Source organism: Doryrhamphus excisus, unplaced genomic scaffold (genome assembly GCF_030265055.1).
Source record: "Doryrhamphus excisus isolate RoL2022-K1 unplaced genomic scaffold, RoL_Dexc_1.0 HiC_scaffold_25, whole genome shotgun sequence".
NCBI lineage: Eukaryota > Metazoa > Chordata > Actinopteri > Syngnathiformes > Syngnathidae > Doryrhamphus > Doryrhamphus excisus.
This window is the reverse complement of record NW_026652243.1, coordinates 1,005,849-1,020,326: the sequence shown is the minus strand read 5'-3', so window position 1 is coordinate 1,020,326 and position 14,478 is coordinate 1,005,849. Positions and strand designations below refer to the sequence as shown.

The window sequence follows — 14,478 nt, the reverse complement described above, 5'->3', positions numbered from 1 at the left end:
TTGAAGGCGACGCAGGACAAACTAGACTCCAGCAAAAAGTGTCAAACAGCGCCCTCTGCTGTCAGGCAAGAGCAGAAACCATAAAAAGCGTACAGCACCTGGTATTCCCAGGCGGTCTCCCATCCAAGTACTAACCAGGCCCGCCCCTGCTTAGCTTCCGAGATCGGACGAGATCGGGCGTTTTCAGGGTAGTATGGCCGTAAGCTGCCAGGTCAACTGAAAAGATCCTATTTGAAGGTGACGCAGGCCAAACTAGACTCCAGCAAAACATGTCAAACAGCGCCCTCTGCTGTCAGGCAAGAGCAGAAACCATGAAAAGCTTACAGCACCTGGTATTCCCAGGCGGTCTCCCATCCAAGTACTAACCAGTCCCGCCCCTGCTTAGCTTCCGAGATCGGACGAGATCGGGCGTTTTCAGGGTAGTATGGCCGTAAGCTGCCAGGGCAACTGAAAAGATCCTATTTGAAGAAGACGCAGGCCAAACTAGACTCCAGCAAAAAGTGTCAAACAGCGCCCTCTGCTGTCAGGCAAGAGCAGAAACCATGAAAAGCTTACAGCACCTGGTAGTCCCAGGCGGTCTCCCATCCAAGTACTAACCAGGCCCGCCCCTGCTTAGCTTCCGAGATCGGACGAGATCAGGCGTTTTCAGGGTAGTGTGGCCGTAAGCTGCCAGGGCAACTGTAAAGATCCTATTTGAACGCGACGCAGGCCAAACTAGACTCCAGCAAAAAGTGTCAAACAGCGCCCTCTGCTGTCAGGCAAGAGCAGAAACCATAAAAAGCTTACAGCACCTGGTATTCCCAGGCGGTCTCCCATCCAAGTACTAACCAGGCCCGCCCCTGCTTAGCTTCCGAGATCGGACGAGATCGGGCGTTTTCAGGGTAGTATGGCCGTAAGCTGCCACATCAACTGAAAAGATCCTATTTGAAGGCGACGCAGGCCAAACTAGACTCCAGCAAAAAGTGTCAAACAGCGCCCTCTGCTGTCAGGCAAGAGCAGAAACCATAAAAAGCTTACAGCACCTGGTATTCCCAGGCGGTCTCCCATCCAAGTACTAACCAGGCCCGCCCCTGCTTAGCTTCCGAGATCGGAAGAGATCGGGCGTTTTCAGGGTAGTATGGCCGTAAGCTGACAGGACAACTGAAAAGATCCTATTTGAAGGCGACGCAGGCCAAACTAGACTCCAGCAAAAAGTGTCAAACAGCGCCCTCTGCTGTCAGGCAAGAGCAGAAACCATAAAAAGCTTACAGCACCTGGTATTCCCAGGCGGTCTCCCATCCAAGTACTAACCAGGCCCGCCCCTGCTTAGCTTCCGAGATCGGACGAGATCGGGCGTTTTCAGGGTAGTATGGCCGTAAGCTGCCAGGACAACTGAAAAGATCTTATTTGAAGGCGACGCAGGCCAAACTAGATCCAGCAAAAAGTGTCAAACAGCGCCCTCTGCTGTCAGGCTAGAGCAGAAACCATAAAAAGCTTACAGCACCTGGTATTCCCAGGCGGTCTCCCATCCAAGTACTAACCAGGCCCACCCCTGCTTAGCTTCCGAGATCGGACGAGATCGGGCGTTTTCAGGGTAGTATGGCCATAAGCTGCCAGGTCAACTGAAAAGATCCTATTTGAAGAAGACGCAGGCCAAACTAGACTCCAGCAAAAAGTGTCAAACAGCGCCCTCTGCTGTCAGGCAAGAGCAGAAACCATAAAAAGCTTACAGCACCTGGTATTCCCAGGCGGTCTCCCATTCAAGTACTAACCAGGCCCGCCCGTGCTTAGCTTCCGAGATCGGACGAGATCGGGCGTTTTCAAGGTAGTATGGCCGTAAGCTGCCAGGTCAACTGAAAAAATCCTATTTGAAGGTGACGCAGGCCAAACTCGACTCCAGCAAAACATGTCAAACAGCGCCCTCTGCTGTCAGGCAAGAGCAGAAACCATAAAAAGCTTACAGCACCTGGTATTCCCAGGCGGTCTCCCATCCAAGTACTAACCAGGCCCGCCCCTGCTTAGCTTCCGAGATCGGGCGTTTTCAGGGTAGTATGGCCAAAAGCTGCCAAGGCAACTGAAAAGATCCTATTTGAAGGCGACGCAGGACAAACTAGACTCCAGCAAAAAGTGTCAAACAGCGCCCTCTGCTGTCAGGCAAGAGCAGAAACCATAAAAAGCGTACAGCACCTGGTATTCCCAGGCGGTCTCCCATCCAAGTACTAACCAGGCCCGCCCCTGCTTAGCTTCCGAGATCGGACGAGATCGGGCGTTTTCAGGGTAGTATGGCCGTAAGCTGCCAGGTCAACTGAAAAGATCCTATTTGAAGGTGACGCAGGCCAAACTAGACTCCAGCAAAACATGTCAAACAGCGCCCTCTGCTGTCAGGCAAGAGCAGAAACCATGAAAAGCTTACAGCACCTGGTATTCCCAGGCGGTCTCCCATCCAAGTACTAACCAGTCCCGCCCCTGCTTAGCTTCCGAGATCGGACGAGATCGGGCGTTTTCAGGGTAGTATGGCCGTAAGCTGCCAGGGCAACTGAAAAGATCCTATTTGAAGAAGACGCAGGCCAAACTAGACTCCAGCAAAAAGTGTCAAACAGCGCCCTCTGCTGTCAGGCAAGAGCAGAAACCATGAAAAGCTTACAGCACCTGGTAGTCCCAGGCGGTCTCCCATCCAAGTACTAACCAGGCCCGCCCCTGCTTAGCTTCCGAGATCGGACGAGATCAGGCGTTTTCAGGGTGGTATGGCCGTAAGCTGCCAGGACAACTGAAAAGATCTTATTTGAAGGCGACGCAGGCCAAACTAGATCCAGCAAAAAGTGTCAAACAGCGCCCTCTGCTGTCAGGCTAGAGCAGAAACCATAAAAAGCTTACAGCACCTGGTATTCCCAGGCGGTCTCCCATCCAAGTACTAACCAGGCCCTCCCCTGCTTAGCTTCCGAGATCAGGCGTTTTCAGGGTAGTGTGGCCGTAAGCTGCCAGGGCAACTGTAAAGATCCTATTTGAACGCGACGCAGGCCAAACTAGACTCCAGCAAAAAGTGTCAAACAGCGCCCTCTGCTGTCAGGCAAGAGCAGAAACCATAAAAAGCTTACAGCACCTGGTATTCCCAGGCGGTCTCCCATCCAAGTACTAACCAGGCCCGCCCCTGCTTAGCTTCCGAGATCGGACGAGATCGGGCGTTTTCAGGGTAGTATGGCCGTAAGCTGCCACATCAACTGAAAAGATCCTATTTGAAGGCGACGCAGGCCAAACTAGACTCCAGCAAAAAGTGTCAAACAGCGCCCTCTGCTGTCAGGCAAGAGCAGAAACCATAAAAAGCTTACAGCACCTGGTATTCCCAGGCGGTCTCCCATCCAAGTACTAACCAGGCCCGCCCCTGCTTAGCTTCCGAGATCGGAAGAGATCGGGCGTTTTCAGGGTAGTATGGCCGTAAGCTGCCAGGACAACTGAAAAGATCCTATTTGAAGGCGACGCAGGCCAAACTAGACTCCAGCAAAAAGTGTCAAACAGCGCCCTCTGCTGTCAGGCAAGAGCAGAAACCATAAAAAGCTTACAGCACCTGGTATTCCCAGGCGGTCTCCCATCCAAGTACTAACCAGGCCCGCCCCTGCTTAGCTTCCGAGATCGGGCGTTTTCAGGGTAGTATGGCCAAAAGCTGCCAAGGCAACTGAAAAGATCCTATTTGAAGGCGACGCAGGACAAACTAGACTCCAGCAAAAAGTGTCAAACAGCGCCCTCTGCTGTCAGGCAAGAGCAGAAACCATAAAAAGCGTACAGCACCTGGTATTCCCAGGCGGTCTCCCATCCAAGTACTAACCAGGCCCGCCCCTGCTTAGCTTCCGAGATCGGACGAGATCGGGCGTTTTCAGGGTAGTATGGCCGTAAGCTGCCAGGTCAACTGAAAAGATCCTATTTGAAGGTGACGCAGGCCAAACTAGACTCCAGCAAAACATGTCAAACAGCGCCCTCTGCTGTCAGGCAAGAGCAGAAACCATGAAAAGCTTACAGCACCTGGTATTCCCAGGCGGTCTCCCATCCAAGTACTAACCAGTCCCGCCCCTGCTTAGCTTCCGAGATCGGACGAGATCGGGCGTTTTCAGGGTAGTATGGCCGTAAGCTGCCAGGGCAACTGAAAAGATCCTATTTGAAGAAGACGCAGGCCAAACTAGACTCCAGCAAAAAGTGTCAAACAGCGCCCTCTGCTGTCAGGCAAGAGCAGAAACCATGAAAAGCTTACAGCACCTGGTATTCCCAGGCGGTCTCCCATCCAAGTACTAACCAGGCCCGCCCCTGCTTAGCTTCCGAGATCGGACGAGATCAGGCGTTTTCAGGGTGGTATGGCCGTAAGCTGCCAGGACAACTGAAAAGATCTTATTTGAAGGCGACGCAGGCCAAACTAGATCCAGCAAAAAGTGTCAAACAGCGCCCTCTGCTGTCAGGCTAGAGCAGAAACCATAAAAAGCTTACAGCACCTGGTATTCCCAGGCGGTCTCCCATCCAAGTACTAACCAGGCCCTCCCCTGCTTAGCTTCCGAGATCAGGCGTTTTCAGGGTAGTGTGGCCGTAAGCTGCCAGGGCAACTGTAAAGATCCTATTTGAAGGCGACGCAGGCCAAACTAGACTCCAGCAAAAAGTGTCAAACAGCGCCCTCTGCTGTCAGGCAAGAGCAGAAACCATAAAAAGCTTACAGCACCTGGTATTCCCAGGCGGTCTCCCATCCAAGTACTAACCAGGCCCGCCCCTGCTTAGCTTCCGAGATCGGACGAGATCGGGCGTTTTCAGGGTAGTATGGCCGTAAGCTGCCACATCAACTGAAAAGATCCTATTTGAAGGCGACGCAGGCCAAACTAGACTCCAGCAAAAAGTGTCAAACAGCGCCCTCTGCTGTCAGGCAAGAGCAGAAACCATAAAAAGCTTACAGCACCTGGTATTCCCAGGCGGTCTCCCGTCCAAGTACTAACCAGGCCCGCCCCTGCTTAGCTTCCAAGATCGGAAGAGATCGGGCGTTTTCAGGGTAGTATGGCCGTAAGCTGCCAGGACAACTGAAAAGATCCTATTTGAAGGCGACGCAGGCCAAACTAGACTCCAGCAAAAAGTGTCAAACAGCGCCCTCTGCTGTCAGGCAAGAGCAGAAACCATAAAAAGCTTACAGCACCTGGTATTCCCAGGCGGTCTCCCATCCAAGTACTAACCAGGCCCGCCCCTGCTTAGCTTCCGAGATCGGACGAGATCGGGCGTTTTCAGGGTAGTATGGCCGTAAGCTGCCAGGACAACTGAAAAGATCTTATTTGAAGGCGACGCAGGCCAAACTAGATCCAGCAAAAAGTGTCAAACAGCGCCCTCTGCTGTCAGGCTAGAGCAGAAACCATAAAAAGCTTACAGCACCTGGTATTCCCAGGCGGTCTCCCATCCAAGTACTAACCAGGCCCACCCCTGCTTAGCTTCCGAGATCGGACGAGATCGGGCGTTTTCAGGGTAGTATGGCCATAAGCTGCCAGGTCAACTGAAAAGATCCTATTTGAAGAAGACGCAGGCCAAACTAGACTCCAGCAAAAAGTGTCAAACAGCGCCCTCTGCTGTCAGGCAAGAGCAGAAACCATAAAAAGCTTACAGCACCTGGTATTCCCAGGCGGTCTCCCATCCAAGTACTAACCAGGCCCGCCCCTGCTTAGCTTCCGAGATCGGACAAGACCGGGCGTTTTCAGGGTAGTATGGCCGTAAGCTGCCAGGGCAACTGAAAAGATCCTATTTGAAGGCGACGCAGGCCAAACTAGACTCCAGCAAAAAGTGTCAAACAGCGCCCTCTGCTGTTAGGCAAGAGCAGAAACCATAAAAAGCTTACAGCACCTGGTATTCCCAGGCGGTCTCCCATTCAAGTACTAACCAGGCCCGCCCGTGCTTAGCTTCCGAGATCGGACGAGATCGGGCGTTTTCAAGGTAGTATGGCCGTAAGCTGCCAGGTCAACTGAAAAAATCCTATTTGAAGGTGACGCAGGCCAAACTAGACTCCAGCAAAACATGTCAAACAGCGCCCTCTGCTGTCAGGCAAGAGCAGAAACCATAAAAAGCTTACAGCACCTGGTATTCCCAGGCGGTCTCCCATCCAAGTATAACCAGGCCCGCCCCTGCTTAGCTTCCGAGATTGGGCGTTTTCAGGGTAGTATGGCCAAAAGCTGCCAAGGCAACTGAAAAGATCCTATTTGAAGGCGACGCAGGACAAACTAGACTCCAGCAAAAAGTGTCAAACAGCGCCCTCTGCTGTCAGGCAAGAGCAGAAACCATAAAAAGCGTACAGCACCTGGTATTCCCAGGCGGTCTCCCATCCAAGTACTAACCAGGCCCGCCCCTGCTTAGCTTCCGAGATCGGACGAGATCGGGCGTTTTCAGGGTAGTATGGCCGTAAGCTGCCAGGGCAAATGAAAAGATCCTATTTGAAGGCGACGCAGGCCAAACTAGACTCCAGCAAAAAGTGTCAAACAGCGCCCTCTGCTGTCAGGCAAGAGCAGAAACCATAAAAGGCTTACAGCACCTGGTATTGCCAGGCGGTCTCCCATCCAAGTACTAACCAGGCCCACCCCTGTTTAGCTTCCGAGATCGGACGAGATCGGGCGTTTTCAGGGTAGTATGGCCGTAAGCTGCCAGGGCAACTGAAAAGATCCTATTTGAAGAAGACGCAGGCCAAACTAGACTCCAGCAAAAAGTGTCAAACAGCGCCCTCTGCTGTCAGGCAAGAGCAGAAACCATGAAAAGCTTACAGCACCTGGTATTCCCAGGCGGTCTCCCATCCAAGTACTAACCAGGCCCGCCCCTGCTTAGCTTCCGAGATCGGACGAGATCAGGCGTTTTCAGGGTGGTATGGCCGTAAGCTGCCAGGACAACTGAAAAGATCTTATTTGAAGGCGACGCAGGCCAAACTAGATCCAGCAAAAAGTGTCAAACAGCGCCCTCTGCTGTCAGGCTAGAGCAGAAACCATAAAAAGCTTACAGCACCTGGTATTCCCAGGCGGTCTCCCATCCAAGTACTAACCAGGCCCTCCCCTGCTTAGCTTCCGAGATCAGGCGTTTTCAGGGTAGTGTGGCCGTAAGCTGCCAGGGCAACTGTAAAGATCCTATTTGAAGGCGACGCAGGCCAAACTAGACTCCAGCAAAAAGTGTCAAACAGCGCCCTCTGCTGTCAGGCAAGAGCAGAAACCATAAAAAGCTTACAGCACCTGGTATTCCCAGGCGGTCTCCCATCCAAGTACTAACCAGGCCCGCCCCTGCTTAGCTTCCGAGATCGGACGAGATCGGGCGTTTTCAGGGTAGTATGGCCGTAAGCTGCCAGGGCAAATGAAAAGATCCTATTTGAAGGCGACGCAGGCCAAACTAGACTCCAGCAAAAAGTGTCAAACAGCGCCCTCTGCTGTCAGGCAAGAGCAGAAACCATAAAAGGCTTACAGCACCTGGTATTGCCAGGCGGTCTCCCATCCAAGTACTAACCAGGCCCACCCCTGCTTAGCTTCCGAGATCGGACGAGATCGGGCGTTTTCAGGGTAGTATGGCCGTAAGCTGCCAGGACAACTGAAAAGATCTTATTTGAAGGCGACGCAGGCCAAACTAGATCCAGCAAAAAGTGTCAAACAGCGCCCTCTGCTGTCAGGCTAGAGCAGAAACCATAAAAAGCTTACAGCACCTGGTATTCCCAGGCGGTCTCCCATCCAAGTACTAACCAGGCCCGCCCCTGCTTAGCTTCCGAGATCGGGCGTTTTCAGGGTAGTATGGCCATAAGCTGCCAGGTCAACTGAAAAGATCCTATTTGAAGGTGACGCAGGCCAAACTAGACTCCAGCAAAACATGTCAAACAGCGCCCTGTGCTGTCAGGCAAGAGCAGAAACCATGAAAAGCTTACAGCACCTGGTATTCCCAGGCGGTCTCCCATCCAAGTACTAACCAGGCTCGCCCCTGCTTAGCTTCCGAGATCGGACGAGATCGGGCGTTTTCAGGGTAGTATGGCCGTAAGCTGCCACATCAACTGAAAAGATCCTATTTGAAGGCGACGCAGGCCAAACTAGACTCCAGCAAAAGGTGTCAAACAGCGCCCTCTGCTGTCAGGCAAGAGCAGAAACCATAAAAAGCTTACAGCACCTGGTATTCCCAGGCGGTCTCCCATCCAAGTACTAACCAGGCCCGCCCCTGCTTAGCTTCCGAGATCGGACGAGATCAAGCGTTTTCAGGGTGGTATGGCCGTAAGCTGCCAGGACAACTGAAAAGATCTTATTTGAAGGCGACGCAGGCCAAACTAGATCCAGCAAAAAGTGTCAAACAGCGCCCTCTGCTGTCAGGCTAGAGCAAAAACCATAAAAAGCTTACAGCACCTGGTATTCCCAGGCGGTCTCCCATCCAAGTACTAACCAGGCCCTCCCCTGCTTAGCTTCCGAGATCAGGCGTTTTCAGGGTAGTATGGCCAAAAGCTGCCAAGGCAACTGAAAAGATCCTATTTGAAGGCGACGCAGGACAAACTAGACTCCAGCAAAACATGTCAAACAGCGCCCTCTGCTGTCAGGCTAGAGCAGAAACCATAAAAAGCTTACAGCACCTGGTGTTCCCAGGCGGTCTCCCATCCAAGTACTCACCAGGCCCGCCCCTGCTTAGCTTCCGAGATCGGACGAGATCGGGCGTTTTCAGGGTAGTATGGCCGTAAGCTGCCAGGTCAACTGAAAAGATCCTATTTGAAGGTGACGCAGGCCAAACTAGACTACAGCAAAAAGTTTCAAACAGCGCCCTCTGCTGTCAAGCAAGAGGAGAAACCATAAAAAGCTTACAGCACCTGGTATTCACAGGCGGTCTCCCATCCAAGTACTAACCAGGCCCGGCCCTGCTTAGCTTCCGAGATCGTACAAGATCGGGCATTTTCAGGGTAGTATGGCCTAAGCTGCCAGGTCAACTGAAAAGATCCTATTTGAAGGCGACGCAGGCCAAACTAGACTCCAGCAAAAAGTGTCAAACAGCGCCCTCTGCTGTTAGGCAAGAGCAGAAACCATAAAAAGCTTACAGCACCTGGTATTCCCAGGCGGTCTCCCATTCAAGTACTAACCAGGCCCGCCCGTGCTTAGCTTCCGAGATCGGACGAGATCGGGCGTTTTCAAGGTAGTATGGCCGTAAGCTGCCAGGTCAACTGAAAAAATCCTATTTGAAGGTGACGCAGGCCAAACTAGACTCCAGCAAAACATGTCAAACAGCGCCCTCTGCTGTCAGGCAAGAGCAGAAACCATAAAAAGCTTACAGCACCTGGTATTCCCAGGCGGTCTCCCATCCAAGTACTAACCAGGCCCGCCCCTGCTTAGCTTCCGAGATCGGGCGTTTTCAGGGTAGTATGGCCAAAAGCTGCCAAGGCAACTGAAAAGATCCTATTTGAAGGCGACGCAGGACAAACTAGACTCCAGCAAAAAGTGTCAAACAGCGCCCTCTGCTGTCAGGCAAGAGCAGAAACCATAAAAAGCGTACAGCACCTGGTATTCCCAGGCGGTCTCCCATCCAAGTACTAACCAGGCCCGCCCCTGCTTAGCTTCCGAGATCGGACGAGATCGGACGTTTTCAGGGTAGTATGGCCGTAAGCTGCCAGGTCAACTGAAAAGATCCTATTTGAAGGTGACGCAGGCCAAACTAGACTCCAGCAAAACATGTCAAACAGCGCCCTCTGCTGTCAGGCAAGAGCAGAAACCATGAAAAGCTTACAGCACCTGGTATTCCCAGGCGGTCTCCCATCCAAGTACTAACCAGTCCCGCCCCTGCTTAGCTTCCGAGATCGGACGAGATCGGGCGTTTTCAGGGTAGTATGGCCGTAAGCTGCCAGGGCAACTGAAAAGATCCTATTTGAAGAAGACGCAGGCCAAACTAGACTCCAGCAAAAAGTGTCAAACAGCGCCCTCTGCTGTCAGGCAAGAGCAGAAACCATGAAAAGCTTACAGCACCTGGTATTCCCAGGCGGTCTCCCATCCAAGTACTAACCAGGCCCGCCCCTGCTTAGCTTCCGAGATCGGACGAGATCAGGCGTTTTCAGGGTGGTATGGCCGTAAGCTGCCAGGACAACTGAAAAGATCTTATTTGAAGGCGACGCAGGCCAAACTAGATCCAGCAAAAAGTGTCAAACAGCGCCCTCTGCTGTCAGGCTAGAGCAGAAACCATAAAAAGCTTACAGCACCTGGTATTCCCAGGCGGTCTCCCATCCAAGTACTAACCAGGCCCTCCCCTGCTTAGCTTCCGAGATCAGGCGTTTTCAGGGTAGTGTGGCCGTAAGCTGCCAGGGCAACTGTAAAGATCCTATTTGAAGGCGACGCAGGCCAAACTAGACTCCAGCAAAAAGTGTCAAACAGCGCCCTCTGCTGTCAGGCAAGAGCAGAAACCATAAAAAGCTTACAGCACCTGGTATTCCCAGGCGGTCTCCCATCCAAGTACTAACCAGGCCCGCCCCTGCTTAGCTTCCGAGATCGGACGAGATCGGGCGTTTTCAGGGTAGTATGGCTGTAAGCTGCCACATCAACTGAAAAGATCCTATTTGAAGGCGACGCAGGCCAAACTAGACTCCAGCAAAAAGTGTCAAACAGCGCCCTCTGCTGTCAGGCAAGAGCAGAAACCATAAAAAGCTTACAGCACCTGGTATTCCCAGGCGGTCTCCCATCCAAGTACTAACCAGGCCCGCCCCTGCTTAGCTTCCGAGATCGGAAGAGATCGGGCGTTTTCAGGGTAGTATGGCCGTAAGCTGCCAGGACAACTGAAAAGATCCTATTTGAAGGCGACGCAGGCCAAACTAGACTCCAGCAAAAAGTGTCAAACAGCGCCCTCTGCTGTCAGGCAAGAGCAGAAACCATAAAGAGCTTACAGCACCTGGTATTCCCAGGCGGTCTCCCATCCAAGTACTAACCAGGCCCGCCCCTGCTTAGCTTCCGAGATCGGACGAGATCGGGCGTTTTCAGGGTAGTATGGCCGTAAGCTGCCAGGACAACTGAAAAGATCTTATTTGAAGGCGACGCAGGCCAAACTAGATCCAGCAAAAAGTGTCAAACAGCGCCCTCTGCTGTCAGGCTAGAGCAGAAACCATAAAAAGCTTACAGCACCTGGTATTCCCAGGCGGTCTCCCATCCAAGTACTAACCAGGCCCACCCCTGCTTAGCTTCCGAGATCGGACGAGATCGGGCGTTTTCAGGGTAGTATGGCCATAAGCTGCCAGGTCAACTGAAAAGATCCTATTTGAAGAAGACGCAGGCCAAACTAGACTCCAGCAAAAAGTGTCAAACAGCGCCCTCTGCTGTCAGGCAAGAGCAGAAACCATAAACAGCTTACAGCACCTGGTATTCCCAGGCGGTCTCCCATCCAAGTACTAACCAGGCCCGCCCCTGCTTAGCTTCCGAGATCGGACAAGACCGGGCGTTTTCAGGGTAGTATGGCCGTAAGCTGCCAGGGCAACTGAAAAGATCCTATTTGAAGGCGACGCAGGCCAAACTAGACTCCAGCAAAAAGTGTCAAACAGCGCCCTCTGCTGTTAGGCAAGAGCAGAAACCATAAAAAGCTTACAGCACCTGGTATTCCCAGGCGGTCTCCCATTCAAGTACTAACCAGGCCCGCCCGTGCTTAGCTTCCGAGATCGGACGAGATCGGGCGTTTTCAAGGTAGTATGGCCGTAAGCTGCCAGGTCAACTGAAAAAATCCTATTTGAAGGTGACGCAGGCCAAACTAGACTCCAGCAAAACATGTCAAACAGCGCCCTCTGCTGTCAGGCAAGAGCAGAAACCATAAAAAGCTTACAGCACCTGGTATTCCCAGGCGGTCTCCCATCCAAGTATAACCAGGCCCGCCCCTGCTTAGCTTCCGAGATCGGGCGTTTTCAGGGTAGTATGGCCAAAAGCTGCCAAGGCAACTGAAAAGATCCTATTTGAAGGCGACGCAGGACAAACTAGACTCCAGCAAAAAGTGTCAAACAGCGCCCTCTGCTGTCAGGCAAGAGCAGAAACCATAAAAAGCGTACAGCACCTGGTATTCCCAGGCGGTCTCCCATCCAAGTACTAACCAGGCCCGCCCCTGCTTAGCTTCCGAGATCGGACAAGACCGGGCGTTTTCAGGGTAGTATGGCCGTAAGCTGCCAGGGCAACTGAAAAGATCCTACTTGAAGGCGACGCAGGCCAAACTAGACTCCAGCAAAAAGTGTCAAACAGCGCCCTCTGCTGTTAGGCAAGAGCAGAAACCATAAAAAGCTTACAGCACCTGGTATTCCCAGGCGGTCTCCCATTCAAGTACTAACCAGGCCCGCCCGTGCTTAGCTTCCGAGATCGGACGAGATCGGGCGTTTTCAAGGTAGTATGGCCGTAAGCTGCCAGGTCAACTGAAAAAATCCTATTTGAAGGTGACGCAGGCCAAACTAGACTCCAGCAAAACATGTCAAACAGCGCCCTCTGCTGTCAGGCAAGAGCAGAAACCATAAAAAGCTTACAGCACCTGGTATTCCCAGGCGGTCTCCCATCCAAGTATAACCAGGCCCGCCCCTGCTTAGCTTCCGAGATCGGGCGTTTTCAGGGTAGTATGGCCAAAAGCTGCCAAGGCAACTGAAAAGATCCTATTTGAAGGCGACGCAGGACAAACTAGACTCCAGCAAAAAGTGTCAAACAGCGCCCTCTGCTGTCAGGCAAGAGCAGAAACCATAAAAAGCGTACAGCACCTGGTATTCCCAGGCGGTCTCCCATCCAAGTACTAACCAGTCCCGCCCCTGCTTAGCTTCCGAGATCGGACGAGATCGGGCGTTTTCAGGGTAGTATGGCCGTAAGCTGCCAGGGCAACTGAAAAGATCCTATTTGAAGAAGACGCAGGCCAAACTAGACTCCAGCAAAAAGTGTCAAACAGCGCCCTCTGCTGTCAGGCAAGAGCAGAAACCATGAAAAGCTTACAGCACCTGGTATTCCCAGGCGGTCTCCCATCCAAGTACTAACCAGGCCCGCCCCTGCTTAGCTTCCGAGATCGGACGAGATCAGGCGTTTTCAGGGTGGTATGGCCGTAAGCTGCCAGGACAACTGAAAAGATCTTATTTGAAGGCGACGCAGGCCAAACTAGATCCAGCAAAAAGTGTCAAACAGCGCCCTCTGCTGTCAGGCTAGAGCAGAAACCATAAAAAGCTTACAGCACCTGGTATTCCCAGGCGGTCTCCCATCCAAGTACTAACCAGGCCCTCCCCTGCTTAGCTTCCGAGATCAGGCGTTTTCAGGGTAGTGTGGCCGTAAGCTGCCAGGGCAACTGTAAAGATCCTATTTGAAGGCGACGCAGGCCAAACTAGACTCCAGCAAAAAGTGTCAAACAGCGCCCTCTGCTGTCAGGCAAGAGCAGAAACCATAAAAAGCTTACAGCACCTGGTATTCCCAGGCGGTCTCCCATCCAAGTACTAACCAGGCCCGCCCCTGCTTAGCTTCCGAGATCGGACGAGATCGGGCGTTTTCAGGGTAGTATGGCCGTAAGCTGCCAGGGCAAATGAAAAGATCCTATTTGAAGGCGACGCAGGCCAAACTAGACTCCAGCAAAAAGTGTCAAACAGCGCCCTCTGCTGTCAGGCAAGAGCAGAAACCATAAAAGGCTTACAGCACCTGGTATTGCCAGGCGGTCTCCCATCCAAGTACTAACCAGGCCCACCCCTGCTTAGCTTCCGAGATCGGACGAGATCGGGCGTTTTCAGGGTAGTATGGCCGTAAGCTGCCAGGACAACTGAAAAGATCTTATTTGAAGGCGACGCAGGCCAAACTAGATCCAGCAAAAAGTGTCAAACAGCGCCCTCTGCTGTCAGGCTAGAGCAGAAACCATAAAAAGCTTACAGCACCTGGTATTCCCAGGCGGTCTCCCATCCAAGTACTAACCAGGCCCGCCCCTGCTTAGCTTCCGAGATCGGGCGTTTTCAGGGTAGTATGGCCATAAGCTGCCAGGTCAACTGAAAAGATCCTATTTGAAGGTGACGCAGGCCAAACTAGACTCCAGCAAAACATGTCAAACAGCGCCCTGTGCTGTCAGGCAAGAGCAGAAACCATGAAAAGCTTACAGCACCTGGTATTCCCAGGCGGTCTCCCATCCAAGTACTAACCAGGCTCGCCCCTGCTTAGCTTCCGAGATCGGACGAGATCGGGCGTTTTCAGGGTAGTATGGCCGTAAGCTGCCACATCAACTGAAAAGATCCTATTTGAAGGCGACGCAGGCCAAACTAGACTCCAGCAAAAGGTGTCAAACAGCGCCCTCTGCTGTCAGGCAAGAGCAGAAACCATAAAAAGCTTACAGCACCTGGTATTCCCAGGCGGTCTCCCATCCAAGTACTAACCAGGCCCGCCCCTGCTTAGCTTCCGAGATCGGACGAGATCAAGCGTTTTCAGGGTGGTATGGCCGTAAGCTGCCAGGACAACTGAAAAGATCTTATTTGAAGGCGACGCAGGCCAAACTAGATCCAGCAAAAAGTGTCAAACAGCGCCCTCTGCTGTCAGGCTAGAGCAAAAACCA

General features: G+C 52.6%; 48 non-coding genes and 15 pseudogenes across 48 annotated transcripts; all 63 read right to left on the bottom strand.

The window, feature by feature from the left end:
- Nucleotides 1–86: 86 nt before the first annotated feature.
- On the bottom strand, nucleotides 87–205 carry LOC131116186 (5S ribosomal RNA). Its single transcript, XR_009123444.1, has one exon. It is a non-coding gene; the product is annotated as a 5S ribosomal RNA (ribosomal RNA).
- Nucleotides 206–317: 112 nt separating this feature from the next.
- On the bottom strand, nucleotides 318–436 carry LOC131117172 (5S ribosomal RNA). The gene has a single exon (XR_009124398.1). It is a non-coding gene; the product is annotated as a 5S ribosomal RNA (ribosomal RNA).
- Nucleotides 437–548: 112 nt separating this feature from the next.
- On the bottom strand, nucleotides 549–667 carry LOC131118539 (5S ribosomal RNA). Its single transcript, XR_009125706.1, has one exon. It is a non-coding gene; the product is annotated as a 5S ribosomal RNA (ribosomal RNA).
- A 112-nt stretch (nucleotides 668–779) lies between these two features.
- On the bottom strand, nucleotides 780–898 carry LOC131114708 (5S ribosomal RNA). Its single transcript, XR_009122010.1, has one exon. It is a non-coding gene; the product is annotated as a 5S ribosomal RNA (ribosomal RNA).
- A 112-nt stretch (nucleotides 899–1,010) lies between these two features.
- LOC131115474 (5S ribosomal RNA) lies at nucleotides 1,011–1,129 on the bottom strand. The gene has a single exon (XR_009122751.1). It is a non-coding gene; the product is annotated as a 5S ribosomal RNA (ribosomal RNA).
- A 112-nt stretch (nucleotides 1,130–1,241) lies between these two features.
- LOC131114707 (5S ribosomal RNA) lies at nucleotides 1,242–1,360 on the bottom strand. Its single transcript, XR_009122009.1, has one exon. It is a non-coding gene; the product is annotated as a 5S ribosomal RNA (ribosomal RNA).
- A 111-nt stretch (nucleotides 1,361–1,471) lies between these two features.
- Nucleotides 1,472–1,590, bottom strand: LOC131115261 (5S ribosomal RNA). The gene has a single exon (XR_009122545.1). It is a non-coding gene; the product is annotated as a 5S ribosomal RNA (ribosomal RNA).
- Nucleotides 1,591–1,702: 112 nt separating this feature from the next.
- Nucleotides 1,703–1,821, bottom strand: LOC131116963 (5S ribosomal RNA). Its single transcript, XR_009124194.1, has one exon. It is a non-coding gene; the product is annotated as a 5S ribosomal RNA (ribosomal RNA).
- A 112-nt stretch (nucleotides 1,822–1,933) lies between these two features.
- Nucleotides 1,934–2,042, bottom strand: LOC131112990 (5S ribosomal RNA; annotated as a pseudogene).
- A 112-nt stretch (nucleotides 2,043–2,154) lies between these two features.
- Nucleotides 2,155–2,273, bottom strand: LOC131116185 (5S ribosomal RNA). Its single transcript, XR_009123443.1, has one exon. It is a non-coding gene; the product is annotated as a 5S ribosomal RNA (ribosomal RNA).
- A 112-nt stretch (nucleotides 2,274–2,385) lies between these two features.
- Nucleotides 2,386–2,504, bottom strand: LOC131117171 (5S ribosomal RNA). Its single transcript, XR_009124397.1, has one exon. It is a non-coding gene; the product is annotated as a 5S ribosomal RNA (ribosomal RNA).
- Nucleotides 2,505–2,616: 112 nt separating this feature from the next.
- On the bottom strand, nucleotides 2,617–2,735 carry LOC131117102 (5S ribosomal RNA). The gene has a single exon (XR_009124330.1). It is a non-coding gene; the product is annotated as a 5S ribosomal RNA (ribosomal RNA).
- Nucleotides 2,736–2,846: 111 nt separating this feature from the next.
- LOC131112767 (5S ribosomal RNA) lies at nucleotides 2,847–2,955 on the bottom strand (annotated as a pseudogene).
- Nucleotides 2,956–3,067: 112 nt separating this feature from the next.
- Nucleotides 3,068–3,186, bottom strand: LOC131114706 (5S ribosomal RNA). Its single transcript, XR_009122008.1, has one exon. It is a non-coding gene; the product is annotated as a 5S ribosomal RNA (ribosomal RNA).
- Nucleotides 3,187–3,298: 112 nt separating this feature from the next.
- On the bottom strand, nucleotides 3,299–3,417 carry LOC131115473 (5S ribosomal RNA). The gene has a single exon (XR_009122750.1). It is a non-coding gene; the product is annotated as a 5S ribosomal RNA (ribosomal RNA).
- Nucleotides 3,418–3,529: 112 nt separating this feature from the next.
- LOC131112989 (5S ribosomal RNA) lies at nucleotides 3,530–3,638 on the bottom strand (annotated as a pseudogene).
- Nucleotides 3,639–3,750: 112 nt separating this feature from the next.
- LOC131116184 (5S ribosomal RNA) lies at nucleotides 3,751–3,869 on the bottom strand. The gene has a single exon (XR_009123442.1). It is a non-coding gene; the product is annotated as a 5S ribosomal RNA (ribosomal RNA).
- A 112-nt stretch (nucleotides 3,870–3,981) lies between these two features.
- LOC131117170 (5S ribosomal RNA) lies at nucleotides 3,982–4,100 on the bottom strand. Its single transcript, XR_009124396.1, has one exon. It is a non-coding gene; the product is annotated as a 5S ribosomal RNA (ribosomal RNA).
- A 112-nt stretch (nucleotides 4,101–4,212) lies between these two features.
- Nucleotides 4,213–4,331, bottom strand: LOC131111960 (5S ribosomal RNA). The gene has a single exon (XR_009121342.1). It is a non-coding gene; the product is annotated as a 5S ribosomal RNA (ribosomal RNA).
- A 111-nt stretch (nucleotides 4,332–4,442) lies between these two features.
- On the bottom strand, nucleotides 4,443–4,551 carry LOC131112765 (5S ribosomal RNA; annotated as a pseudogene).
- A 112-nt stretch (nucleotides 4,552–4,663) lies between these two features.
- LOC131114705 (5S ribosomal RNA) lies at nucleotides 4,664–4,782 on the bottom strand. Its single transcript, XR_009122007.1, has one exon. It is a non-coding gene; the product is annotated as a 5S ribosomal RNA (ribosomal RNA).
- A 112-nt stretch (nucleotides 4,783–4,894) lies between these two features.
- On the bottom strand, nucleotides 4,895–5,013 carry LOC131117868 (5S ribosomal RNA). The gene has a single exon (XR_009125072.1). It is a non-coding gene; the product is annotated as a 5S ribosomal RNA (ribosomal RNA).
- A 112-nt stretch (nucleotides 5,014–5,125) lies between these two features.
- LOC131114703 (5S ribosomal RNA) lies at nucleotides 5,126–5,244 on the bottom strand. The gene has a single exon (XR_009122005.1). It is a non-coding gene; the product is annotated as a 5S ribosomal RNA (ribosomal RNA).
- Nucleotides 5,245–5,355: 111 nt separating this feature from the next.
- LOC131115259 (5S ribosomal RNA) lies at nucleotides 5,356–5,474 on the bottom strand. The gene has a single exon (XR_009122543.1). It is a non-coding gene; the product is annotated as a 5S ribosomal RNA (ribosomal RNA).
- A 112-nt stretch (nucleotides 5,475–5,586) lies between these two features.
- Nucleotides 5,587–5,705, bottom strand: LOC131117551 (5S ribosomal RNA). Its single transcript, XR_009124766.1, has one exon. It is a non-coding gene; the product is annotated as a 5S ribosomal RNA (ribosomal RNA).
- A 112-nt stretch (nucleotides 5,706–5,817) lies between these two features.
- Nucleotides 5,818–5,936, bottom strand: LOC131116962 (5S ribosomal RNA). The gene has a single exon (XR_009124193.1). It is a non-coding gene; the product is annotated as a 5S ribosomal RNA (ribosomal RNA).
- A 112-nt stretch (nucleotides 5,937–6,048) lies between these two features.
- Nucleotides 6,049–6,156, bottom strand: LOC131114241 (5S ribosomal RNA; annotated as a pseudogene).
- Nucleotides 6,157–6,268: 112 nt separating this feature from the next.
- On the bottom strand, nucleotides 6,269–6,387 carry LOC131116183 (5S ribosomal RNA). The gene has a single exon (XR_009123441.1). It is a non-coding gene; the product is annotated as a 5S ribosomal RNA (ribosomal RNA).
- A 112-nt stretch (nucleotides 6,388–6,499) lies between these two features.
- LOC131117331 (5S ribosomal RNA) lies at nucleotides 6,500–6,618 on the bottom strand. Its single transcript, XR_009124552.1, has one exon. It is a non-coding gene; the product is annotated as a 5S ribosomal RNA (ribosomal RNA).
- Nucleotides 6,619–6,730: 112 nt separating this feature from the next.
- Nucleotides 6,731–6,849, bottom strand: LOC131111948 (5S ribosomal RNA). Its single transcript, XR_009121341.1, has one exon. It is a non-coding gene; the product is annotated as a 5S ribosomal RNA (ribosomal RNA).
- Nucleotides 6,850–6,960: 111 nt separating this feature from the next.
- Nucleotides 6,961–7,069, bottom strand: LOC131112764 (5S ribosomal RNA; annotated as a pseudogene).
- Nucleotides 7,070–7,181: 112 nt separating this feature from the next.
- LOC131114702 (5S ribosomal RNA) lies at nucleotides 7,182–7,300 on the bottom strand. The gene has a single exon (XR_009122004.1). It is a non-coding gene; the product is annotated as a 5S ribosomal RNA (ribosomal RNA).
- A 112-nt stretch (nucleotides 7,301–7,412) lies between these two features.
- Nucleotides 7,413–7,531, bottom strand: LOC131116546 (5S ribosomal RNA). The gene has a single exon (XR_009123790.1). It is a non-coding gene; the product is annotated as a 5S ribosomal RNA (ribosomal RNA).
- Nucleotides 7,532–7,642: 111 nt separating this feature from the next.
- LOC131112073 (5S ribosomal RNA) lies at nucleotides 7,643–7,751 on the bottom strand (annotated as a pseudogene).
- A 112-nt stretch (nucleotides 7,752–7,863) lies between these two features.
- Nucleotides 7,864–7,982, bottom strand: LOC131116671 (5S ribosomal RNA). Its single transcript, XR_009123911.1, has one exon. It is a non-coding gene; the product is annotated as a 5S ribosomal RNA (ribosomal RNA).
- Nucleotides 7,983–8,094: 112 nt separating this feature from the next.
- On the bottom strand, nucleotides 8,095–8,213 carry LOC131115625 (5S ribosomal RNA). Its single transcript, XR_009122901.1, has one exon. It is a non-coding gene; the product is annotated as a 5S ribosomal RNA (ribosomal RNA).
- Nucleotides 8,214–8,324: 111 nt separating this feature from the next.
- On the bottom strand, nucleotides 8,325–8,433 carry LOC131113566 (5S ribosomal RNA; annotated as a pseudogene).
- Nucleotides 8,434–8,545: 112 nt separating this feature from the next.
- On the bottom strand, nucleotides 8,546–8,664 carry LOC131116041 (5S ribosomal RNA). The gene has a single exon (XR_009123304.1). It is a non-coding gene; the product is annotated as a 5S ribosomal RNA (ribosomal RNA).
- Nucleotides 8,665–8,776: 112 nt separating this feature from the next.
- On the bottom strand, nucleotides 8,777–8,894 carry LOC131112677 (5S ribosomal RNA; annotated as a pseudogene).
- A 112-nt stretch (nucleotides 8,895–9,006) lies between these two features.
- On the bottom strand, nucleotides 9,007–9,125 carry LOC131116961 (5S ribosomal RNA). Its single transcript, XR_009124191.1, has one exon. It is a non-coding gene; the product is annotated as a 5S ribosomal RNA (ribosomal RNA).
- Nucleotides 9,126–9,237: 112 nt separating this feature from the next.
- On the bottom strand, nucleotides 9,238–9,346 carry LOC131112988 (5S ribosomal RNA; annotated as a pseudogene).
- A 112-nt stretch (nucleotides 9,347–9,458) lies between these two features.
- Nucleotides 9,459–9,577, bottom strand: LOC131117559 (5S ribosomal RNA). The gene has a single exon (XR_009124773.1). It is a non-coding gene; the product is annotated as a 5S ribosomal RNA (ribosomal RNA).
- A 112-nt stretch (nucleotides 9,578–9,689) lies between these two features.
- Nucleotides 9,690–9,808, bottom strand: LOC131117169 (5S ribosomal RNA). The gene has a single exon (XR_009124394.1). It is a non-coding gene; the product is annotated as a 5S ribosomal RNA (ribosomal RNA).
- Nucleotides 9,809–9,920: 112 nt separating this feature from the next.
- LOC131111936 (5S ribosomal RNA) lies at nucleotides 9,921–10,039 on the bottom strand. The gene has a single exon (XR_009121340.1). It is a non-coding gene; the product is annotated as a 5S ribosomal RNA (ribosomal RNA).
- Nucleotides 10,040–10,150: 111 nt separating this feature from the next.
- Nucleotides 10,151–10,259, bottom strand: LOC131112763 (5S ribosomal RNA; annotated as a pseudogene).
- Nucleotides 10,260–10,371: 112 nt separating this feature from the next.
- On the bottom strand, nucleotides 10,372–10,490 carry LOC131115234 (5S ribosomal RNA). The gene has a single exon (XR_009122519.1). It is a non-coding gene; the product is annotated as a 5S ribosomal RNA (ribosomal RNA).
- Nucleotides 10,491–10,602: 112 nt separating this feature from the next.
- Nucleotides 10,603–10,721, bottom strand: LOC131115472 (5S ribosomal RNA). Its single transcript, XR_009122749.1, has one exon. It is a non-coding gene; the product is annotated as a 5S ribosomal RNA (ribosomal RNA).
- Nucleotides 10,722–10,833: 112 nt separating this feature from the next.
- LOC131114701 (5S ribosomal RNA) lies at nucleotides 10,834–10,952 on the bottom strand. The gene has a single exon (XR_009122003.1). It is a non-coding gene; the product is annotated as a 5S ribosomal RNA (ribosomal RNA).
- A 111-nt stretch (nucleotides 10,953–11,063) lies between these two features.
- On the bottom strand, nucleotides 11,064–11,182 carry LOC131115258 (5S ribosomal RNA). The gene has a single exon (XR_009122542.1). It is a non-coding gene; the product is annotated as a 5S ribosomal RNA (ribosomal RNA).
- A 112-nt stretch (nucleotides 11,183–11,294) lies between these two features.
- Nucleotides 11,295–11,413, bottom strand: LOC131117550 (5S ribosomal RNA). Its single transcript, XR_009124765.1, has one exon. It is a non-coding gene; the product is annotated as a 5S ribosomal RNA (ribosomal RNA).
- Nucleotides 11,414–11,525: 112 nt separating this feature from the next.
- Nucleotides 11,526–11,644, bottom strand: LOC131116960 (5S ribosomal RNA). The gene has a single exon (XR_009124190.1). It is a non-coding gene; the product is annotated as a 5S ribosomal RNA (ribosomal RNA).
- Nucleotides 11,645–11,756: 112 nt separating this feature from the next.
- On the bottom strand, nucleotides 11,757–11,864 carry LOC131114050 (5S ribosomal RNA; annotated as a pseudogene).
- Nucleotides 11,865–11,976: 112 nt separating this feature from the next.
- LOC131118439 (5S ribosomal RNA) lies at nucleotides 11,977–12,095 on the bottom strand. The gene has a single exon (XR_009125610.1). It is a non-coding gene; the product is annotated as a 5S ribosomal RNA (ribosomal RNA).
- A 112-nt stretch (nucleotides 12,096–12,207) lies between these two features.
- LOC131116959 (5S ribosomal RNA) lies at nucleotides 12,208–12,326 on the bottom strand. Its single transcript, XR_009124189.1, has one exon. It is a non-coding gene; the product is annotated as a 5S ribosomal RNA (ribosomal RNA).
- Nucleotides 12,327–12,438: 112 nt separating this feature from the next.
- LOC131114049 (5S ribosomal RNA) lies at nucleotides 12,439–12,546 on the bottom strand (annotated as a pseudogene).
- Nucleotides 12,547–12,658: 112 nt separating this feature from the next.
- Nucleotides 12,659–12,777, bottom strand: LOC131118354 (5S ribosomal RNA). The gene has a single exon (XR_009125517.1). It is a non-coding gene; the product is annotated as a 5S ribosomal RNA (ribosomal RNA).
- A 112-nt stretch (nucleotides 12,778–12,889) lies between these two features.
- On the bottom strand, nucleotides 12,890–13,008 carry LOC131111924 (5S ribosomal RNA). The gene has a single exon (XR_009121339.1). It is a non-coding gene; the product is annotated as a 5S ribosomal RNA (ribosomal RNA).
- Nucleotides 13,009–13,119: 111 nt separating this feature from the next.
- On the bottom strand, nucleotides 13,120–13,228 carry LOC131112762 (5S ribosomal RNA; annotated as a pseudogene).
- A 112-nt stretch (nucleotides 13,229–13,340) lies between these two features.
- Nucleotides 13,341–13,459, bottom strand: LOC131114700 (5S ribosomal RNA). The gene has a single exon (XR_009122002.1). It is a non-coding gene; the product is annotated as a 5S ribosomal RNA (ribosomal RNA).
- A 112-nt stretch (nucleotides 13,460–13,571) lies between these two features.
- Nucleotides 13,572–13,690, bottom strand: LOC131116545 (5S ribosomal RNA). Its single transcript, XR_009123789.1, has one exon. It is a non-coding gene; the product is annotated as a 5S ribosomal RNA (ribosomal RNA).
- Nucleotides 13,691–13,801: 111 nt separating this feature from the next.
- LOC131112071 (5S ribosomal RNA) lies at nucleotides 13,802–13,910 on the bottom strand (annotated as a pseudogene).
- A 112-nt stretch (nucleotides 13,911–14,022) lies between these two features.
- Nucleotides 14,023–14,141, bottom strand: LOC131116670 (5S ribosomal RNA). Its single transcript, XR_009123910.1, has one exon. It is a non-coding gene; the product is annotated as a 5S ribosomal RNA (ribosomal RNA).
- Nucleotides 14,142–14,253: 112 nt separating this feature from the next.
- LOC131115624 (5S ribosomal RNA) lies at nucleotides 14,254–14,372 on the bottom strand. Its single transcript, XR_009122900.1, has one exon. It is a non-coding gene; the product is annotated as a 5S ribosomal RNA (ribosomal RNA).
- Nucleotides 14,373–14,478: the final 106 nt, after the last annotated feature.